This window comes from Eleutherodactylus coqui, chromosome 11 (genome assembly GCF_035609145.1).
Source record: "Eleutherodactylus coqui strain aEleCoq1 chromosome 11, aEleCoq1.hap1, whole genome shotgun sequence".
Classification (NCBI taxonomy): Eukaryota; Metazoa; Chordata; class Amphibia; order Anura; family Eleutherodactylidae; genus Eleutherodactylus; species Eleutherodactylus coqui.
The window spans coordinates 42,722,091-42,733,521 of record NC_089847.1 but is presented as its reverse complement, the minus strand read 5'-3'; positions in this window follow the sequence as shown (position 1 = coordinate 42,733,521).

The following is an 11,431-nucleotide window of genomic DNA, read 5'->3' as shown; positions in this document are numbered from 1 at the left end:
CACCTTTACAATTCTTTATTCCAAAACATTTAAAGGGTTGTTCCAGTTGGTAAACTTTTTAAAGTTTTCACTGTTCCATTGGATGGCTGAAAACTGATAGGTTGGTGGGGGTCAACCACTGGGACCCCCACTGATACTGAGAACAGGGATCCTGATTCCCCCTTCCTGCTAACTTTCTGGATGCTCCATGAAGGGCAGGTTGTGCTCAATTCATTCTCAAAGGGAATGCCGGTCATAGCCGATTAAAGCGTTCAGCTATCTTTCAAATCCTGGTCATTGTTACAAGGTTTGTATAAAGAATCTAACAATGACTTTAGGGTTTGCTGCCTAACAATAGGTGGCACTGTGGAGGTATTGTTTCATCTCCCTTATTTGCTATCTTCAGCAGTCACATTCAGAATGAATGGAGATGTATTGTGCTTGCATGAGCTGCCTTTCATTCTATGATGTGGATGCGGTAACCAGAAAATGAGGAGGATGGGGAAAACAGGACTCCTGTTCTCATCTGGAGCAGCGTTTCCCAAACTCCAGTCCTCATGACGCCCCACAGGTCATGTTTTCAGGATATTCTATAGTAAGAACACCCATGGCTATGGCTGAGGCACCGACAATTATTACATCACCTGTGCAATACTGAGAAAATCCAGAAAACTTGACCTGTGGGGGTCCATGAGTTCTGGAGTTTCGGAAACACTGATCTAAAGGAAGGGTGAAAACTTCAAAAAAGTTTATTAACCAGAGATGAGCGAGTATACTTGCTAAGGCACATTACTCGAGCGAGTAGTGCCTTAGCCGAGTATCTCCCTGCTCGTCTCTAAAGATTCGGGGGATGGCGGGGAGGAACGGAGGGGAGATCTCTCTCTCCCCCCGGCTCCTCCCTGCTCTCTGCCGCAACTTACCTGTCACCCGCGCCGGCCCCCAAATCTTTAGAGACAAGCGGGGAGATACTCGTCTAAGGCACTACTCGCTCGAGTAATGTGCCTTAGCAAGTATACTCGCTCATCTCTATTATTAATCTGAATAACCTTTTAAATAACCTTTGGGCCCCAATGACTCTTTTTTTTAAATCAAAATATTGATCTGTATGTATCCATCTACACCGAATAGTCACTTTATTAGAGACACTGGCCCACTTACAATTTGAGCTTGCCTGTTTGGAAATGAGACCTGTGACCCTGAAGTGCTGCATAAAATGAAGTGAACAAGTTCTTCGTGGATCACTTCCAGTGTGAATCCATATTACAATGTTAAAATCGAGTGACCTGAGAAACATCCAAAGAGACGTGGTTATCAATGCTAGACATGCTGGTGCCAGTATTTAAAAAACTGCCAACTTTGTAGTGTTTTCTCATGGAATGGTGTGGATTGACGAAAAACATACAGTAAAAGGGGATCCTGTGGACATCAACAACTTGTCAATGAAAGATGTCAGAGGAAGATGTTAAAGGGGTTGTCTCGTGAAATCAAGTGGGGCTCAGCACTTCTGTATGGCCATATTAATGCACTTTGTAATATACATCGTGCATTAAATATGAGCCATACAGAAGTTATTCACTTACCTGCTCCGTTGCTAGCGTCCCCGTCGCCATGGATCCGTCTAAATTCGCTGTCTTCTGGCGTTTTTAGACGCGCTTGCGCAGTCCGGTCTTCTCCCTGGTGAATGGGGCCGCTCGTGCCGGAGAGCTGGTCCTCGTAGCTCCGCCCCATCACGTGTGCCGATTCCAGCCAATCAGGAGGCTGGAATCGGCAATGGACCACACAGAGCCCACAGTGCACCATGGGAGAAGACCCGCGGTGCATCGTGGGTGAAGATCCCGGCGGCCATCTTGGTAAAGGAAGAAAGAAATCGCCGCAGCGCGGGGATTCGGGTAAGTAATAAACTTTTTTTTTTTTAACCCATCCCTTGGATTTGTCTCGCGCCGAACGGGGGGCCTATTGAATAAAAAAAAAAAACGTTTCGGCGTGAGACAACCCTTTAAGAATCATGCTGATGACCAGGAGGAACACAGTCAAGCAAATTGCAGCTAAATATAACACTGGTGCTCCAAGCAACATGTCTAACTACAGAAGTCATTGTTCGTTAGCACGGATGGACTATATTAGTAGATGTCTAACTCAAGAACCATTGCTGTCTGAGGGTTGGTTGCATCAAAGTTTTGATCTGAAATCAACAAGAATTGATCTAAGATGAAGTAGAAAAATGTTGCACCAACATGGCATAGCCAGTGATCTTGGTTCAAATCTAGGTTCAGTTTGATTCCTCAACTTTGCTGGATCAAACTGGTTGAACTTAGTTTAGCAGCCGAAATCCAAGATAGTGGACTAGGCTAATAGCATGATAGGCTTTTCCTGGGTGATGAGATTGCACCCACATTTGCTGCCGATAGCAATCATGTTTTTACTGTCACTATTATTAGGCTAGCTTCTCAGACTTGCCTTCCTTCCGTTATTTTTGGTGGACGTGGGCATCCTCCTGCTTTCTCTGTAACTGAAACTGCTGCATACTTCTTGCCAGCACTGCATGGGTACATTCTCCAGTGCTTCCAGCTCAGCTGTGGGGCTTGGGTAATTACCTCCCTATTTAGCTGAGCTGGGAATCCTCCCTCATTGTCTGAGTGTTGGTGTGTGTATGCCTCAGACACCCAGCATATGTCTTATCTCTGATTATTTTGTCTGCGCTTGTGTTGTAATTGTTTCTGTAATCATTTGTTTGCTGCTTTCCTGTTGTATTACTTTTCCTGTCTCTCTCCTTGTTGTCTGTCTCTTTGTCTTTTACCTTGTCCGTGTGCGCTTGTCCATTGTCTTCCTGCCCCTGCATCATTTCCGGTCCTGCCCTGTGTTATTGGTATGTACAGTAGTGCGTTCTGTATCCTATCAGGGATTGTCAGGCCCGAGAGGAAGACTGTGAGGACATTCTTGTAGGGACACTCACCCAGCTTTTAGGCAGGTGTTCCCCCATCTTCCTGACTAGCAAAGGGCAAGATTTCCCATCTGAAATTGCTCATAGGTTGGTCTGTTTCCCACTGTCTTGTACCGGTGCCTCCGACCACAAGTGATCTGCTGCAAACTATTCCTGGATTAGCCCGAGCCAAACTGGTAGGTTGACTCAGTGGGTCCTCACTCACTGTGCCTCACAGCTATAAATGCTGGGAAGATCACTTTATCACAGTCAGCAATCACTGCTAGTGATATGTTTCTTCTAGGTTCAACCTTCGATTGCAGATCAAGTGAATTTGGTTTTGCAAATCTTAGATCAAAAAGTGTTGGTGCAACACTTTTTGCTTAAACCAAGTTCAACAGCTGGATCAACAGCTTGGTTGGTGCCACCTCTCTGCCCTAAGAGAAACAGAAAGTTTAGACTCCAGTGAGTAAAAGAACGCAAAAACAGAAGAATCCAAATTGCTGTTGCACCATGCTAGTGGGAAGGTCATAATTTGGCACTAGCAGCATGAAACGATGAACCCATCCTGTCATGTGTCAGTAGTTTAGGCTGATAGAGTAATGATGTGGGGAATGTTTTCCTATAAATAGGAAAGATGGAATAATACCTTTGCAGCGCCACCTATTGGAAGGCAGCATTCCTGCAAGTTAATGTTCGACTCCTTAGACAAGCCTTATAACAATGACTGGGAATTGAAAACCAAGCCAGAATACCATACACAGACAGCTATTTCTTGGTTTTTGCCCCGCATTAATGTGCAGTAGGTTTCTGGCTTGGCTAGTGAGAGGCCTAAAAAAAACGGGTCAGGAAGGGTATCATTTCTTGGCACACCCTGGGTTCTCTGATACCTGTCAGAGGCCAAAAGAGGTTTACCATGCTACTAGATGGGCATCTCTAATAAAGGGACCATTCAGTGTACGGAAGGCAGCATCCTTTTACGTTAGTCCCATAGTTGGCCATTTTCAATTGTAACTAATCATATAGTCTTTCACCTGTACACTGTACATTTTCCTCACTTCTAAAAGTGAAAATGTTATTTAGCCAATGCTTGTGAGAAATCCTACAAGGCTCCGGTTTGTTTGTCATAAATCATCACCGAGTAATTTGGGATCTTTGTTGCACAAAATTTCTTGAGCTGGAAGAGTGTTAAATGAAACATTTATAAGTGGAAACTACATTCCTATGGGGATTTCTCTCTTCTTAAAAAAACTTTCCCCTATGACTACTGCACCAGCTTATGTTCATAGAGTCAAAGCTATTTCTGGGAGGCATTTCAGGGAAATATGAAGTTGTTACAGCCATAGAGAGAGCGAAAAACCTCTGAGAGAAAAGAAGCAAAATGGAAGATTATAAAGACGCTAAATAAAGGAATTGCTGTTAAATCTTGCATAGGAACATTACCGTTATCGAGCTCTATTTAGACAATGCACATCTTGATAGATCATATTATCCAATTATGTATCTAGTTGAAAGCTTTCATTGTAAATTGCAGCATTTATGTTTGTAGTATGGTTTTTTTTTTGTTGTAGTTTGCATAGATCTTGAATTTTATAAATGCTCGCGTCAGTGGGCATCAGTTTTTATATTATGATCGGCAATTTAAATTCTAGTACAAGTGAAGGCTTAATAATATAACTTAATTGTGTGTTGAATTTGCTGCTACAGTTAATACTCTTTTTTACTTTCAGTAAGTAGAATTATTACAGCTGATTTTGCCTCAGGCTTGGTTCACCGGGGAGCATAAACCTGGGGTTCTGTTGATATCCCTGTCATTGGCAAGGTAAGGAGGAGTTGACTTGCATTCGATATGAGCACAGCGCTAGCAAAAAGACATTTTAATAAGGCACAGACAAAAGATAAAATGCAAAGAACCATGCCAGTCACAGGAAACCAGAATTAACAATGGCAAACTTTTTCTTTCATTCATTTCCCAATATAAATTGGAGTAAAATCTATAGAAGTTTCTAGTAACGGGGACACCTGACAATAGTTATTTTTGTTTCTGTTGACAATTTTTGCAATGAGGGATTATCTTCTGGGGAGCAAACTTTGTTCTACAGGTCAAACCAAGTAATCACTAAGAGATTTGCACAGAAGAGTAGCTTGAAGCTTCTGGACCCCCAATGAAAAACCTGTAAGGCTTTGTTCACATCTGCATCAGAGGCTCATTTTAGAGCCTCTGGTGAAGACCTGATACATAATTCTGGACAAAAAAATACAGCATTCTGCAAGATTTTATCGAGTGAAATGCTAGACGGACCCTATTATACACTGACTTGCCGAAAGTCATGGGGCAGGAGGTAAATATCTTGTAGGATCCCCTATAGCCTGGCAAAGTATAGTAACTTGACGTGGCTTTGATTCCACAAGTGAAAGACATTGGAGAGATGTTGAGCCATGCTGTCTGAATAGCCACCCACAGCTCTATAAAATTTGTAGGGTGTGAAGGGCCCTTACTACCACAGTCCGTAAATGCTCAATTGGGCTCATGATGGGTAAATGAAGCCTATGAAGGGCTGCAGATGGTCACCAGGCAGTGAAACATAGTGGGCACTGGTCAATGACATGTTTAGGTAGATCAGTGAACCCAAGCATTGCCATGAGAACATACCCTACATCAGTATGCAATCACCACCAGCCTGCACAAAGCCTTGTTGACAACTGGAGTCGGCACCACACATAAACCCTACCATCAACCTGAAACAATTTATACCATGATTCAGGAGACCACTCCACATGTTTCCAATTCTCTAGGGTCCAGTTAACAACCTCACAAGGGCAGGTGATGCTCTGTGTCCAGTGTTGAGGTATTAACAGAGGCACTCTGGTGGATCTTCTGCTCCCATATCCCATGGAAGCTAAAGAACATTGCATTGACCTGCAGGATATGTGTGTGTGGGACATGAGCCTATGATGGAACAGGAGAATAGAGTTCTCCAACGTAGATGTGACCAAAACTTTACAAGTCCCCCAATAGTGTACATAGAGGAGATGTTGCTCCTTAGCAAAAGTTTAAATGAGTTTACCATTATGGTGTCCAGTTTTGTAATGAAGGACAGGAGGGCCTAGTGTCTGATTCCTATTCCACACCCTTTAAAATGACCTCGAGGCCAATTCTACACCTCCTTATTTGCTAACAATACAATTCCTCAATGGAGAGGGGTCCTGTATAGGTTCTCCCTACCAAGCAACAAAAGGAATGGTACAATCAGAATTGGACCCCCGTTTTTCCAAGGGCCCCATACAGTCGCATGGCTCTGCATCTATGGTACATACTCTACCTATTGTGTGTCATTTTTGATACTGGTATCTTTGGACACTAGTGCTTGGGTGTGACTGCTACCTCTATCTACCCTCCTAAATGTTATCTGTGATATTCTTCTACAATGAAAATGTATTATTCTTCATGTAAAAAATGGCATTTCCACCTTAAATCTTAAAACCAGTGTGAGAACAGAAAGATCTGGGATTGATAGGGTTAAAGACATAGTAATCAAAACATTACTATTTTAACTCCTTCCTTTCATGATTTTTCATCAAATATTTTTTATAGGTTTTCATTTTATCTTCCTATGCTGAAGGGATGATAAAATAAGCTGCATTGCTATTAATTTTGATTTTTGTCAGTAGTCCTGAAATGTAGACCTTTCTGTTCAAAAGAGGAAACGAGATGTCATAATGTAATTATTTTTCATATTTTGATTTAGAGAGTTTAGTAAATCAGCAGGCTGCATCTGCAGTGTTAACCAAACTCATCTAAAATGCTGGGGCCCCTGCCGAGACATAGAAATATCTTAACCCATGGAGACCTGAACCGCATTTACCAACATTCGGCTTAGTATCATGGAGACAGAATATGTTCCATATAACATCATGCGATTGATGTTTACATTAAACTCAACTATATCTGCGTTGGGGGTTCCACTTTTCTGCTGTTTTCGGGGAGCAGAGCAAGCAAATCCCCTGGCCGAATGGATTCATCTCATGACAGAATTGAACAGCACTGAACGGACCCCATTGCCTATTTTGTGCCAGATCTGTGCCCCAACCTTCCAATGGTGGTTCCAGCGCAAATGTGAAAGCGACACATACTTTTATGTTGTATATTATGGTGCTTTGTATATGATCATTTTTGTAATTAAAAGAATATATATTTGTTACCTCTCTTTTTCAGTGCCGTGTAAGCCTGCATCTCAGCTATTAAAATAGTTTTATGAAACGGTTCGTGGGCATTCAAGAAGTATTCCTGATTATATGAGATACATCATCAGTCAGGCTGCACTCAGTTTTCATGATTTGAATTAGTGTTTAAATTACAATGATCCCTGAAGTTACAATGGCCTCAGGATACAATAGTTTCAACATAGAATAATCTTTCCTGGGCCATCATAGCTTGAAATCAGATTCAATGTACAATGTCACAGACAGTCTGGATATGCATACATGCACTTTGCTGGAAAATCCAGCCAATCACTGTGGGCATTTCACTGGTAAAACCCTTGTATTTTTGGAATGATCACGGCTTTCAGGCATCAAGGAAAAAAATTCCATGAAGTGGTGAACATCCTCTATACCCACCTCGACTCATGCCCTCTGCAGTAGCTTCATCAGTTGGTGCACATTTGGAATAAAAGTGGAAGCAAACCTCACAGCTCTTTTCAGCATATTCCAAACATGTTTAATGGTGACAGTTTGGTGAGTTTGGGACCAATGCAATGTGGAAAATTCATTGTCTTGGTTCTCTAACTTCTTACTTGTGATCCGAGCATTGCCCGTCGAAAGATGGCAGTGTGGTCGAGACTTCCTGGAGATACGGCTGCAGATGGTCAGCTAACAGGTCTCTGTAGTGTTCATTATTCAAGGATTGTGGTATGATGACCAATGGTACTAGTCCATGCGAAGACATCATTCCCCAGAACATGACACTGCCACCAACAGCCTGTTGAACCCCAACGGTGCACCCATGGGATATCCTGCTGTTTATGCCAGATGCCGACCAGCCCATCCATATGGTTCAACAGGAAACAGGACTCATCATTCCAGATGACCTTCTACCATGCATCCAAGGTTCATTAATGTCTTTCCTGGGTCCATGCACCCTTGTCAGTCTTTGGCTATTGAACCCCAGTCAGCACAAGGTACGCTGCATGGTCATTATATGTCTAACTTCCCTGCTATAGTAGTGTTGGGTCCATTGATCTACTGTGCATGTTTTTGCTGAGATACAAGAAGTGCCACTCGAAGCTCGTCTCTAGGATCAACCACACATGGACTGTGGCTGTGTGATATTCTGTTGGATGTCTTTCCATGGTTCAACCAGTCTTGGTCCATTCTTTATACCATGGTTTGGGAACAGCCAACAAGTACAACCATTTCAGAAATAGAGGCACCACATCTCCGGGCATCTGCCCACGGTCAAAATCACTGAACTCACTACATTTACCCATGACTGCCAAATGGTGCCTTCTACTGTGCAAAGGAGAAGTCAGCACGTTATCTTAGAGCAGATCATGATGCGATCATCATGAGGTACCACGTTACTGATCACTAGATGTCACGCAGCATCTGCTCTTAATCCAGTCATCATTCAGTGTATATGTAAGATGTATCATTGGTGTCTTAGTTTACAATGTATATGTAAGGACTTGATCCATATTAGTTATCTGGTTCATTTTCTTTAGCCTTGACTTTATATCACTTTTGGTTGACATTTTCAGGGACTTTGGAGCCTAATTCCAGTTTTCCATAGAATAATGGTTTTACATGCAATTTTTTCAACATTTAGTAATTATCCGGGAGCTATTTAATATTATATACTGAAGGACCACTTTGTATATGATGCAAGATGCAGGTGGATGGTGTGTGATGGACCCGCAGTGACAGGCGGAGGCAGTTAATGCAGCAACATAAAGTTTTACTAAATGGAATTACAGTTTATCGCTCCACGGGAGGGTTCAGTACTTAAACGTTGCATAACATTCTATAATAGCGTCCGCTATTTCTCTCCATAGGAGGGCACAATATTTGAAAGTCACATTTCACTATTTATTTTTCAACACAGAACAAACAGTAACTTTAGGTACCTTTACACGGGCCGATAGTCACCGAATAATTGCACAAACAAGCGATTATGGATGAGTGTCAGCCCATGTAAAAAAGTCAAGTTTTCATCCCTTCACACAGGAAGGTAGCGCTAGGGCCCAACCCTGAGCATCTGATAATGTTAGCCATTCAGATGACCATAAAGGATCAGGAAGGAATTCTTCGCCATTAAGGCAGGCACCAAAGCACAATTTTTTTTATTTTTGTCTCCCTCTGAATCAATTAGTAGATACAATGTTCTAAGATTTAACCCTCCTCCTTCCTTCCATCCCCATCCTCTATCTTCTCATGGTTTCCCTTGTTGCTCACTTGTCCTTCTCTGAACTGTAATATTATTGTCTGTAATGGGACATGCACTTGGCACATAACAGTCTTTGATGAAAGTTAGCTTCAATACAAACAAATAGGGACAAACAGTAATATACATATTGCAAAAAGACAGGAGATTGGATTGGGAAATTTGGAAGATCAACCTAATATCAAAATGTTCACCTTTCACCTTCATATTGGTGTGATGCCTTGTAGTATTGATATCGCATGCTTTCTACTCCATCCATGATTCTGGAAAACTGGCAAATTTTTCCTATAGCAATAGCCCAGGCTCTGAACATTTCCAGAGAAAGAGTTGGGTCCATAATTGACAAGCATCTGGACATGAGCAAGGTGTCTGCTAAGTGGGTCCAGAAATGTTTATCAGTAGATCAAAAGCATGTTTGAGTACAAGCCTCCTTGGGAATCTGCAGTGTTTTCAGCAGGATGCAGATGCTTTTTTGTCTCGACTGGTGTCAATGGATGAGAGATGCATTTTAATGTATGATCCTGAGTCAAAAAAAGCAGTCAAAAGAATGGAGACACAGTGGTTTCCAGTGTCTAAAGAGGTCAGAGTGCAGAACTCATCATCCAAAGTGATGGTGTCTGTCTTCTGGGTTAAAGAGGAGATACTGCTTCAGGACTATCAATCAAATGGGTCTACTATCATGGCTGTGTATTACATAACACTTCTGCATAAATTGAAGGAGGCATTGAAGTCAAAAAGGTGTTGAGAGTTGATCCAAGGGGCTGTGTTTTTGCACGACTGAGCTTCATCTGACACTGTGGCCATTACCTAAAGCAAAATGGCTGACCTGGGCTTTAAGGTGCTGGATTATTCTTGTTATTACTTAGTAACATAGTATGTTAGGCTGAAGAAAGACTATGTCCATCTAGTAAAGCATATCTTCCCCTATCCTTGTTGATCCAGAGGAAGGCAAAAAAAACAAACAAACAATGAGGCGGAAGCTAATTTAGCCCATTGTGAGGGGAAAAAATTCCTTCCCGATTCCATAACGCAGTTAGAATAATCTCTGGATCAATGTTTGAAAGTTCCTACCTAACTCCAAGACCCGAATCAACAACCCTTCAGGTTATTTAATGTCTATATACTGTAATGTCATAGCGCTCTAAAAACACATCTAGTCTCCTCTTAAACTTTTCCATTGATTTTGCCATCCCCACGTCCTCAAGCAGAGAGTTCCATAATCTCACTGCCCTTACAGTAAAGAACCCCCTTCTGTGTTATTCTCCTGATCTGGCACCCTCGGACTACTATCTGTTTTCTAATTTCAAGAACACCTCAAGGGGACCAAAATTGCTTCCATCTCTGAAGCAATTGCAGCCGCTGATGCCTGGTTTGTTGCCTAACCAAAGGAATTAGTTCTAGATAGGTTGAAGAAGTTTCATCAGTGCATTGCTATTTGAGGGGATTATGTAAAATAACTGTGAAATTTCATTGTTCTACACTATCCTAGCAAAAGTGATTGGACACCTCAGCAAGAATGAAAAGTAGTATTGATTTACATATTTTAATACTTAGTGGACTCCTTTGGTCCTTCTGAGATTCAATACTCTTTGCGACTTACTTTCTACTAACATCTGATACACTATAGCTGGTATTTACCTCCATTCATCATGCAAACATCTGGCGAGTTCTCTCAAGGAAGATGCATTGCCCTATCTACAATGTTGCATGGAGCATGGTCATGGGACAGTTGAGCATTGTAAGAATGTTCTATGGAGTGATGAATCATGCTGCTCTACAGTCCAATATTGAATAAGGATGGGCACTGAACAATAAGTGGGGTGCAAAAAAAGTGCGAATAAACCACAATGCCCAACATGCTACTCCATCTTTAAATCATATGAATGTACTTGGGTGTGGAAGAGTCTGGAGAACGCCTTTTGTCTTTGTGTTGTGCCAACAGTTAAGTACAGCAGAGATTCTGTTATGGTCTGGGGATGTTTTATGTGACATGGTCTTGGTCTGTTGGTTGTAGTGCCAAGACCCATGGACATGGAGGTGTACCTTGACATTCTAGACAATAATGTGCTGTTGACAATATTGCAATATTC